This window comes from Acipenser ruthenus, chromosome 8 (genome assembly GCF_902713425.1).
Source record: "Acipenser ruthenus chromosome 8, fAciRut3.2 maternal haplotype, whole genome shotgun sequence".
Classification (NCBI taxonomy): Eukaryota; Metazoa; Chordata; class Actinopteri; order Acipenseriformes; family Acipenseridae; genus Acipenser; species Acipenser ruthenus.
The window spans coordinates 34469697-34482839 of record NC_081196.1 but is presented as its reverse complement, the minus strand read 5'-3'; the positions used below and the strand labels follow the sequence as shown (position 1 = coordinate 34482839).

The window sequence follows — 13143 nt, the reverse complement described above, 5'->3', positions numbered from 1 at the left end:
TCTGTCCACTTGCATTTTGGTTTGTGTGAAAGTCCACCAGTGGGCCATGTTACACGAGCTGCCTTAGTAAAATCATGGATTTCGTTGAGAAAAACGCTTTGATTTTCTGCTTCAACTGATTCTGCCAAACCTATTCCCATCGTTGGATGAGGCTTGTCATCATAAAAATCAAAAAGTGTATATTTCATCGAAGCCATGTTGTCCGACTTTTACTAAGTATGTGCCTAGAAAAAATATTACAAAACACGTTACAAAACATGGTCTGTATAGACAGTTTAAAATGCAATACAAAAGCAAGTTGACGTACAATACAAAAATAAGCTAGTTTTTGCATGTTTATGCTGCTGTAGTGAGCATAGGGGTATTTACTAACCGATGCTGATGTTACTGTATTTAACACAGCACTTTGTTAAATGCTATGTAAAAAAAAAAGAATATTGTTTAAGAGAGGTGTTAATTTCATAACCACATACGATACCAATCAATTAAATCCCACGAGTAGCTAGGCTATCAAATCGTAGTTGTATACTTTATGACATGAATGTGCATTTGTAAACTACTATAGGAAACAATAAGAACATTGTGTGCAACCAATAACATCCTCAATGATACACGAAATAATACAGCAGTCAAAACTTTATACTTACTTTCAAACACATAAACAATCAGCGAATTAAAGTTAAATAAATATGCAAATTTTGGGCTCATAATATACCCACAGCATCTATATACCCAATATTATAATTGGGTAGCGACCGAGGGCACACCTACATGCCGTTTAATTTACTTTTTTTGGGGGGTAATGTTTTGACAAACATTCACAGAACACAACGTTACAATTATGTGTTTATTTAGCAGACGCCTTTATCCAAGGCGACTTACAGAATACAAATATATAAATATGTTTTATATATCCATGAAACATTTGGGTGCAGTACGTTATTTCACTCACCTGAGATCCTGAGGTAAAAATTACAAAAGAAGACGTTATATAAGGAGACAACTTCAGGCTCGATCGCTTCTGTCCGCGAGTCTATCTGCACAAGCGACTTTTTTAAAGGTACAAAAGTGACAACCAGAAATCTCACGCATCTACTGAGGAGAAAGATTCGGCAATCTGCATCTTCACAAAGGTTAGTAATAAGTACATTTATGATTATTTATGTTTATTTGTGAATTAATTAATTATTAAACGTTAATAACAGAAAGAAAAGTAGGTCTATTGGTGAGAACACTACGCTATTTACATTATTGTATCTTGTTAAAAAAAAAAAAAGTGGCCTTTGGATATATAGATAGATAGATAGACAGATAGATAGATAGACAGATGTGCACTCCTGTTCAAATATTGTTTAAAACAAACCCAGATATAAATTATGTTATGAGGACCGAGTTTAATCTATCTGCCATTATTTATTTGTTAAAAATGTTTTCCTTTCAACTGTTGGATTCTTATAATTCTGAAGAAGAGGCACACTCAGACTGGAATAGAGCATCAGGTCAATTTCAAGAGGAATCTAGGGTTTCTGAAAATGAGGAAAGTGAAGATTTTTCTGAAAGACCAAAGGTAAATTGTAATTTTATATATTAATTTATTTTTTAAAATGTATTGGCCAATGCACTATTGTATATTATGTATAGCAATATATGTCAATGGCTTGAAAGCCCCCAAATCCACCTTGGTAAACAGCCAGTCTGTGATAAACCATGAAAATTAAAAATATAAATTATTTTGAAGACAGCTACAATATACACATACATACATACATACATACATACACACATACATACATACATACATGCATGCAAACATACATATTACACATAAATTCACATAGTTTCAGTTGTCTCTTGCTACTGCATGGTTGATAAAGAGAAATGTAATGCCCACCCTTGGGTGGGGTGCTTGGATTTCTGTAGCATCCCACCCATCATGTGGGCATTGAAAATCACATCACATACTAGCTCATGCATTAATCTCTCTCTATATATTATATCAAATATGCAAACAGAAACAAATTGTTCCAATACACATTTCATTAAACACAGAGATGCCTGAAAATTGACAAAGCCAATCCATGATTCTGAATTGTTCTCACTAATGTACCAAAACGTATATATAGGTATTGTTGAATGTAACAAAGAGCTAAAAAAATAAATGTTTATCAAAGGGAATATAACAATAAAAACAGCTGAACCATGGGACTGTGGTCAGAAAATATCTCACAAGACTGTTAAATGTTTCTTCTTCAAAGGATTAATATAACCACAAATGTTAGCAAATCATACACGTTTTACAATGAATGGTTGTGATGGGGTGCTAGCTCGCTCCAATAATTTGTGTTTTGTTATTGTTGTTATTTTTACTGTTTTCATTATGTTTTTGTGATTCTTGTTTTGTTTTGGATTGGCAGGGAGGGGGTTAAATTCCTCCCTATAAAATACATGTGAGAATGTGGCTGGAGCCTTAAGTGTTTAATTGTTAATTATTAGTTAATTGGGCTCCAGCCACAGACTATAAAAGGGCAGGTGAAACCCTTTGTGGGAGAGGAGTTTTTTTTGGTGTGTGTGTGTGTGTGTGTGTGTGTGTGTGTGTGTGTGTGTGTGTGTGTGTGTGTGTGTGTGTGTGTGTGTGTGTGTGTGTGTGTGTGTGTGTGTGTGTGTGTGTGTGTGTGTGTGTGTGTGTGTGTGTGTGTGTGTGTGTGTGTGTGTGTGTGTGTGTGTGTGTGTGTGAGAGTGTGAGTGTGAGTGTGAGTGAGTGAGTTTGTTGGTGTGCTGTGCTGTGTTTTTTAGTTTTTGAAGAAAGAAACTGTAGTGAAGGCGAATGCCCAGCCTACATTTCTGTATTTTGTTTAAACCTTTTGTTTGGGCCCTTGTGCCTATTTATTTGATTATTCTTGTTTAATAAAGATCATTATTTGCCCCTTCCACTGTCTCTGAGCCTCAAACCTCTGTCATCCTGCCACAATGGTACTTAATGTCAGTTAGTATGTGTTGTTGTGATTGCTAGTATGCCAACATTTTCTGTAACATGGTTTTCTAAACTCATGCATTTTTACTAATTAATTTCTGGACACTATGGAAAACCAACTCTATCCTGGTGCACCACTAACGCAAACTCAGAGCGAGTTGCTAATCATTGGTCTAGTTCTGAAGCACAATCTAACTGAATCAGCATTAGATGATCTCCTCTCTGTGTTAGGAGCTCATCTTCCTTCTCGTTTCATTATAGGACTGAACTGAGTGAAAATGTCTTGGTAAAGGATCTTAAAATGGAGGACCTTAAAATACAACACAACATTCGGGTACAGCTGTATCTTGTCTTGACCTTTTTGGTGGTGTCAATGTGTTTGGTTTACATAAAAAGGCTCTATGCACCTTCTTACGTCCATAATAGAATACTAATAATAATAATAATAAAATAATTAATAAAGGTTGCAGCCCTTTTTTAAATTTCTAGTTACCACAATATTAATAACAGTTGTCTGATTTCATTAAGTATATTTACTGATACAAAATGTTTTTATTTTTATGTTTCACTTGTATCTGTTTAAAACTAATACAATATACAATATGTAATGTGACTGTTTATATTTGTCATTTTTACCTGCTATATCTATAGTGATATATGTTTGTGTATATTGCATTTATTACCTATATAAAAATAAACATATTACAAATGATATGTATGTTGATGTCTGATGTTTACCAATATTAAATTGTTTACCTTTTTAAAGTAAAGTACATTTTCCTAAAAATTAAATATATTGACTATATGATTTTATATTTGATAATTGTATAAAACAAAACCCCGCCTTTATCTTCTAACTATATATTTCCATTTTAAAAAATACAACATTTTTTTTAAATACTGTACCATGGTTAAAGTGGTGCAACTAACTGAAAAAGAGAACTGGAAAGTAAACATTGCACCACTTTTATGGCCAAGGTACAAAACAATGCTGTTAAATACTCTAACATTGTATTCATAAAATATAATATAAAACCAAGCTTTTTAAAACCATATGGAGTACAACACTTAAGTCTCAATATCTAGTTTGTGCACATATTATGTCCTACAGTGTTAACTACACAGTATACAATTAGTCAAAATATATACTTTTATATTTATTGTCATATAGGCATACTGTACCATGCTGCACCATTGTACCATTCTTGTACAATACAAGTACCATGGTATCTATAATGAATGCCATTGTAATCCAATAATGTACCATGGTACTAATTACTGTACCATGGTAGTACTATGCTGTACCATCAATGTACCATGCAGTACTCCCATGGTACTTTTTTGTAGCACAAGGAGTTTAAGTGACTTGCTTAGGGTCACACAATGAGTCGGTGGCTGAGATGGGATTTAAACCAGGGACCTTCTGGTTACAAGCCCTTTTCTTTAACCACTGGACCACACAGCCTCCTTAGATATAGATATTTAGATATAAATGAATTGTTGGTCTTAGAATACAACTCACAGAATGGGTTATACATTAAGTCACATTCTGGTTAAATTCCTAGTTAGACAGTAAGTTGATGAAGATCTTTCTGGTCACTTTGTCTTTGCTAGGACAAGGCTGACCTCCAAGATATTTTGAAATAGGTTTTAGCATCTCCTTTGATGTCCAGTTTTACCATGAAAGGCATTTGCCATTTAGGATGGATCATTGTTTATGTGTTAGAGGTACCAACATATTGTTAAATATGTTTATAAACTAGATATAAAACAGGTTTTCTTAAGAAATTACAGTTGATTTTATGAGGGTTATAAAAACTAGCTACTTCAAAGAGAAACTGGATTGAACCAGATGCTGTGAAGCTAGGGTTAGGATAAATGGACAATTAACCAAGTCATAAGAGATTTGTGTCTTTTTTTCTGATTGTTTTTTTTTTTAATTTAGTGTTCGCCAATTATTTTTTAATTGTTTTCTCCCCAATTTTGTAATGTCCAATTAGGTTGCTGGTGCGCGGTGAGCCGAGGACACCCTGACCGACCTAGTCCTTCCTCCCACTGGGCGGCGCTCGGCCAATTGAGCGCTGCCACCTGGGAGCTCCTGTCCTCGGTCAGCAAAGGAATAGCCTGGACTCGAACTCATGACGTCCAGACTATAGGGCACATCCTGCACTCCACGGGAAGCTCCTTTACTGGATGCGTCACTCGGGAGCCCCTTTTTCTGATTGGTTTAAGGAAAAATCATGATGTCATTGAGACTGCATGTAAACTGAGAATACTGAAATGTTCTTGGTATTGCTGATCCGTGCTTGGAAAGAGGATACCTGCAAACTGTTGTCACCATGTAACCTTTAAGATGTCTGGTTGTAACTTTGCAACTCAGAAATTTTATCTTCAATAAACTATACTTATCTGGACTTGAAAAGAAGCAGCCCGCGACTTCTCTTTCTGTCTTTCTATTTTTCTTTCTTTTATTCTTATCTCAAAAATGACTGATTAGTAATCGAGTTCCGGTACAGCTGCATAAAAGAGTGTATGTTTCACACACACAGGGTTGTGACAGAGTGTTTGACTGTCTATTTATTTTGGCCAACATGCAGTTTAGTTTATTCAGTGTTTTCTTTTGTTTTATACCTTTTATTTTCAATAAACCGATGCAATACCGCATTTGCTGCACCATTCTGTGTCCATATCCTTCCTGGTCTGATGTCAAAACCATCTTGTCACAGCCTGTTACACAGCAGAGCACTGTTCAGTTAGAACAGTTGACCATTTATCAGAACCACTACCATCCCTAGATCCCCTATCTACGCTTCTAAAGGCACTTGCACTTCATCGCACTAAGTGTACTGCATTGATTATTAACGTTTGGGTCCTGAGTTGCACAAAGAACTGTTGGCAGATATTGGTAACAGTTTCTATTCACTTATCATTGATGATATAACATTCACAGACACTTTCTGTTGTGATCAGATACCCTAGTTCTTTAAAGAAGAATATTGTGTCAACCTTCTTTAAATTAATTCCAGTGGTTGATGCAGAATCCCTTGTAAAAGCTCTGTGTACAGCACTGGAAGAAGATGGCCTGGATCTGCAAAAGTGCATTGACATTGGTGTGGATGGGGCAAGCGTAATGATAGGATGAAACCATTCAGTATACATCATGCTAAAGGAAAAGGTCCCTTATTTAGTACTGGTGAAGTACATCTGCCATTCATTAAACTTAGTTGGGAGCAAAGCCTCTGAAGTATTGCCAAGGCATTTGGATTTTCTTGCGCGTGAAATCTAAAATTGGTTCTCACACAGCACAAAAGAGGCATTATCACAACTCAAGAGACCCATCACAACTATTGTTCAGGAATTCCAGATGATATGTCAAGACATATTAACAACTAAGAAACAATTTAACCAACAAGACCTGGAAAGAAACAGCTAATGAGTCATCCTTCTGGTTTGAGGTCTATGAAGATAGCGATGCTGCAGGGGACAGGTGGTTCGGTCATGTGGCTCTGCTTGCCCTCATGATGTTGAGACTACCAATATCAAATGCAGCAGTGGAACGAACTTTCAGCACTGTTACAATTATGAAAACAAAACTGAGAAATCAACTTCAGTGCAGAACTTTGGAAAGCCTGCTACAGGTCAAGTACTGCTTGGAGTGTAGGGGACATGACAGCAGGAGCTTTCAGCCAACTCCATAAATGCTGCAGAAGTTCAACAGCAACATGTATAATATCGCCAATTAGCAGGACTGCCTGGAAGCTCTAATGGTGGAAGCCTAATTTTGCAGAGGGTTCCCTGGTAGAATCTAGATATTTTGCAGTAATCATTTTATTTATTCACTCATTGTATATCTATACAAAGTACACCTAATAATATCATAATCTGTAACAAAATGGTATGTTTATTAACATTCTTAAAGAATATGTCATACACATGTTCATGGGGCAAAACTGCTGAAAACAATGGGGGATATTTTATTCACCAGTAAGGGAATTTTGCGAGGAGTGTCTGGCAACCCTGACCAGAAACACTGGTTTGCAAATACAAGTACACAGGTGTGGCGGAGTGTCCCGCCCCTATATATATGTGCACTGTTTTATTATTATTTGTATTATTGTTTGCGGTGCGGATAAAAGCCGCCGCCATTATCTGTTATTGTTTTTGTATTTTAAAAACCTTGTGAGGATGTGTGACTAATCAGCTACTGATTATTTAACTAGCTGACAGTCACGCATCCTTACTAAACTTCTGCAGACTGTGGCCGAGGGGTAATAAGATAATTAACAGCTAGTTAACCCCTCGGCCAGAATATAAAAGCCTGCAGCTGTCCGTGGTGGAAGAGGAGAGTGTCAGAGACGAGACGGGTTTTGTAGAGAGAGAGAGAGAGAGAGAGAAAAACAATTGCTATAGATAAAAATACTTGTTAACGTTATCGTTTGTTCGTTTGTTTGTTTGTTTGGCCCTTGTGCCCTTTTGTTTGGTGTTCTGTTTAAATATTTTGTTTGTTTATTATTTGATAAAATAGCTGAGCACCGTAGTGCTCAGTTTCACCACTGCCATTACCTGTTTTGGTTTCTGTTTCTGGTCCGTGACGTCACCACCCACACGCCACTCAACAGCTCGGTCACAACAGGGAATCCACAATACCTTTCTCCAAGTCTATCCAAAGGTCATAGCCTTAACACAGACAACCCTTATACACTTTAGGACCTGTTTAACTACTCTTCTTTAAACTAGTGCCAGGTGTGCCTCATCACCCTGCCGTGTTAAGAACCCTGAGGCATTCTGGGACGTGTAGTCCTGCTACCCATTTTAAAACATGACTATATATTGTTTTCTCAGTTACAGTGGGTATAAACTGTGCGTTATTCGTGGCCCTATGCATTTACCCTGGATAACTTTGCCCCACACCACGAATGCAGACAAGCCCTGTTCTTTTGCATAGTGCTTAAGACACTTTATTGACACGATAAACCACGGTAAAGTATGGTAAATGCATCCAATATAACAATGGCAAACTTTTATAAGGGAGGTTGGGATGGGGATTGCTATTTTGTTCTTGTACATGTATCCACTAGCTAAACAATATGTACAAAAATCTAATCTCTTCTCTACATATATGAAATTACTGAGAACAAATGCATTGTATGAATTCAAATAGGTAACCACTGCACAGGCTGTAAACATTATCCAAGCTTTTCTGCCTGATTCAGAGTTGCAGCTTATTTTTACAGTTTTGGTATATACAAAGCCTGGAACACACTGCCCGATGCAAGGTTGTGTCACAAAAAAATCTTTGCGAGCAGGCATCACACACTGCCTGATTGAAATCGCAGGAAGGGACGCACAATTTGTGATTTTTTTCTGATGTTTGACCTACCCTGGATGCATAAAGGACAGCAGCAATGGGGCAAATTATTATTATTATTTAGCAGACGCCTTTATCTAAAACGACTTAAGACACAAGGAGGTTAATTGATTTGCTCAGGGTCACACAGTGAGTGAGCCAGGATTTGAACCAGGGACCGCCTGATTACAGGCCCATTTCTTTAACCACTGGACCACAAGTTTCTTTCAAAGTACTTCCATAAATTTCTCCATCTACTGTGGATAACATTATAAATCTGTTGGCCATTGTGTGTGTGTGGATATTGACCATGATTTGTTGTGTTAATTTAATGGTGGTAGAAAAATGGAGGTTAGTAGTTTTATCATCAACCTTATTATACAAGGGCAATGTTATAATACATACCTAATACCTAATCTTATTATACATGGGTCCCGCACCACCATCATGTATAATAAGACTAAGTTTGGAAAAGGAAAATTATTGTTTGTTGTGTATAATAATAATAATAATAATAATAATAATAATAATAATAATAATAATAATAATAATAGAAGAAGAAGAAGTAGAAATTTGCACAAAGTTAACATATTGATGAAAAAACAAAACAATAATTCAACGATGAGACTGATGAAACTTGCTCTTGCTGAAAAAGCATATTAAAAAAAAAACAAAAAAAACATCAGGAGCCAACACATGGATTGATGGATAGGTAAGCGACATAAGGAGACAAACTGTATAATTCCAATACATCAGCAACCAATTTAGATTATTCAAGACATGGTAAAAATAACATTAGAACAAATGTGGAAAAATACAGCCTGACAGATAAAATCAAGTGACACCGTTTATCCATTGATATCAGTCCATCCTGTTTGAAATGGATTAGCCAGCAGATGTCTTGGTACAACAAAATGGGCTGCATGGCCACCTTGACCTTCCATGTGATGATGTGCTATTTATTACATGTCTACATGCACTAACTGCTAAGAGCAAAACATTGATCACCCATCTCACCACCTACAAGTGACCCTGCCAAAAATGAAATAATTACTATGGAAGTTGTTTTGCCTTTAATGGAAGTACCATAAGGATATATTTGCTTGAAAACAACCTATGAGTATCTATTGCTACACATTTATTTTTGTCATGGGCATCAGAAACCTATGCAGGCCCATTGTGTACTTTTTGAGGTTCTTTTTCCTACTTTGCATTCATTTTTTTTAACACAAATGGATCTGTTATGTTTCTTTAAGTCTACAGGTAACCAGTGTCTGAGGCAGATAGGTAAATGATCCTGCTTCAAGTAATTTTAAATTAACTACATTAAGTAACATTATAAGGTGGTGTTTGAATAAGGTGAGGTAGTGTGTGATTAGTACCAGGTGAGTGTGGTTAAATTGAATAGAGGTTGATTTGCTATTTGATTGGTTTCCACACAGCTTTTTTCCACCTAGTTGTTATATTAGTCAGTTAGGCTATTTGTGTGCCAGCAAACCGAAGAGCCTCACAACAAAAGAGCCGGGAGTCTAGCTGTGGGAGTCTCTTCTCCTCCCCACCTCCTCCCTCGACTCCCTCTGTCCCCTCACCTGCCGACCTGCTCGCCCCTCCCCTCCCCAACCCTGGCTCTCCTCTGTGCTCCGCTCATCAAGAACCACACTGCGATCTGCTGAAAAGAAATGGAAGAGAAACAAACTCCCTGCTGCCCTAGACCTCTACCGCTCTCTCCTCTCCTCCTTCTCCTCTACTTTCTCCTCTGCTAAATGTTCTTATTTCCAAGCTATAATCCAAGCCTCCACTAACAACCCACGTAAACTATTCTCTGCCTTCCCCTCCCTCCTAAACCCTCCCACCTCCTCCCTCCTCTATCTCCTCTGATGACTTTGCCTTTCTTCTCTTCTAAAATCTCAGATATCCACAATCTCTTTAACACCTCTCCCTCCCCCCCCACCCCCTCCCGCTCCAACCCCTACACCCGCTGCATCCCCTCCTTCTCCACCTCTCAGACTCTGACCTCTCCTCCCTGCTCCAGGGTCACAAACCCACCACGTGTGCCCTGGACCCCCTCCCCACTCACCTCTTTCAAGCTGCTGCTCCTGCTCTACTTCCCTTCATCTCCTCCCTTCTCAACACCTCTCTCCTTTCTGGTCTCTTTCCCTCTGCCTTCAAACAAGCCTCTATCACTCCTCTCCTCAAAAAACCCCACCTCCCTCCAGAGCTACTGTCCTGTCTCCCTCCTACCCTTCCTCTCCAAAACCCTCGAGCGGGCTGTACACCGCCAGCTCTCTGCTTTCCTGTCCAATCACTCTCTCCTCGACCCTCTCCAATCTGGCTTCCGCTCTGCTCACTCCACTGAAACCACCCTTCTGTCTGTCACCAACTCACTAAACTCTGCGCCCAAGCTGCCTCTCTCTCCTCTGTCCTAATTCTCCTCGACCTCTCTGCTGCCTTTGACACTGTCGATCACTCTATTCTACTATCCTCTCTTGCTGACCTGGGAATCTCTGGCGCTTCTCTGGCCTGGTTCTCCTCCTACCTCTCCAATCGCACTTACCAGGTAACCTGCGTGGAGCAACCTCCACACCTCACCCTCTCTCAACAGGAGTCCCCCCATGGGTCAGTCTTGGGTCCTCTCCTGTTCTCTCTCTACACCCGCTCCCTGAGCCCCTCATCCCATCCTATGGTTTCTCATACCATTTCTATGCTGATGATGCTCAGATTTTCCTCTCCTTCCCCACCTCTGACTCCACCATCGCCTCCCGTATCTCTACCTGTCTTTCTGCCATTTCCTCCTGGATGCACTCGCATCACCTCAAACTCAACCTCTCTAAATCTGAACTCCTTTTCTTTCCCTCCTCCTCCTCCCCCTCCTCTGATCTCTCTATCTCCATTCATTTGGCTTTTCTCTCCCTCCTCCTCAGCTAAGAACCTCGGAGTCACCCTGGACCCCTGCCTCTCTTATTCCCAGCACATCTCCACTCTGGCACGCACTTGCCGATTCTTCCTGAGCAACATATGAAGAATCCGACCCTTCCTCACCAACTACACCACCCAGCTTCTTGTCCAGGCCCTGGTACTCTCCCACCTAGACTACTGCAACTCCCTCCTGGCTGGCCTCCCTGCGTCCGCCACCCGTCTGCTCCAGCTCATCCAGAACTCCGCTGCTCGTCTGGTGTTCTCTCAATTTTCTTGTCTTTCTGCAACCGTGCAAACTACCGGACCAACAAGACTTGCAAACTGAGAACTTTCTTTGGCTAGTACCTAACATGAAAATATATGATTTTTAGAGTGGCTATCAATGTACCTGGATGAGCTAGAGAATGTACTACCATTCAGTGAACAAGTGCAGCAGTGAGCAGTAAGCATTGAGCAGTGAGCTCACTTGCTATATTATTATACAGCTTTGGTGGAGTCAACAACAGAGTCGCCAGTCAGATAACCACTCAGGTTTATTTCCTTATTTCAAGCTCAATTTTACACAAAAACACTTTTTTGGTTTCTGTTTTTCTACAATCTTCCCTAATGTATCATTCAGTGGACTTTACTTCATCAGTATACAGTAGACCTTGAAGCCTCAGTACGTGATCTAAACAATGGTGGATCTGATACAATTTCAACAGGGCATCAGTCTAAATTCAGACTTTCAAAACCAAAAGCTATTTGTTAAAACAGCATCATAGAAAATAAATGTCACTATATTTAGATCACTACTGGCATTTACCAAGGTAGGGACATTTAATAGCACAACACAATTGCTTTTTTAAAGTTGCAGCACACACAGTAAAACAAATGTTTGTAAAGTTACTGATCTGACAACAAAAACAACACACTGGGATTAATATAACACCCTGCAAGATCAAAGTTACACAGTTTCACCAGGAGCCTCAGAACAAGAGTGACGTTAAGAAATATATCAAGCTGCTCTATATCCTTGAGCTGAAATTGAATAAAACATATGCATTTATATATACATGACTATCAAATATAAATTATGCCACATGGGACAACCTTGAGCAAAGTGCAGAGTAATCCTGTCTGTCTGCTATCCGAAGGCACAAAATGACTTGGATAAAGAATGTTAACCACTTCAACACCATGATGTACGCACGTACGTCAAATGAAAACCCACTTACAGTACCATGCCGTACCTGCGTACGTCAAGTTTCCCATTCTATTCTATGATACGTTTCTCAATGTAGCATTTCAGGTTTCATTCCCTAAGGCAGTGCTAGTACTGTGGAATGTGCAATGAAAGTCGGGGGAGGGTCAGGTGACATTTATATCCAATTGCGTGTCATGTAGCAATTCCAATCTACCTGTAGGCATTTAGAAGACTGAGATATATTGCGGTAAGCCATTTAACTTCTACAAGTATATATATAGTGTTTTAAATTATTATTTTTTGTTTTATTGTTAGTTTTACTTGTTTAGTTGTAGTTTATATAGTTTTTAGCGAAAGCTAAACATGGCAACGTATGTGATCTTTCTATAATGAGCAACAGGAGTGAAGCTGGTTCGGAGGATTTCGATACCAGCGACAGTGATGCTGACTTATCACTCAGCGATGATGATGAAGAGGATATGGAGCCAAGAACAGTACAAACTGTACAAACAAAAGAGCATGCAGCTACTTTATCGGTAAGCCAGCTGCAAATGGGAAGCTGTTTGGTTTGAAATGGCAGTGCTGTGACGAAATACTATCAAAACACAGAAAAACAAAACAAAACATGTTTTTATCTATATTGAACATGGGAATGTAGTACACAAGAGCATAAAGGGTTAATGAAAAACACAGTTTAGGTCATTTATTTGTGTTTTATTCATC

At 38.8% G+C, this 13143-nt stretch overlaps 1 protein-coding gene across 2 annotated transcripts in view; it reads right to left on the bottom strand.

Moving 5' to 3' along the window:
* Window positions 1-13143, bottom strand: part of LOC117406868 (5-hydroxytryptamine receptor 1F-like) — a 72758-nt gene that overhangs the window by 18091 nt on the left and 41524 nt on the right. The window lies entirely within an intron of this gene.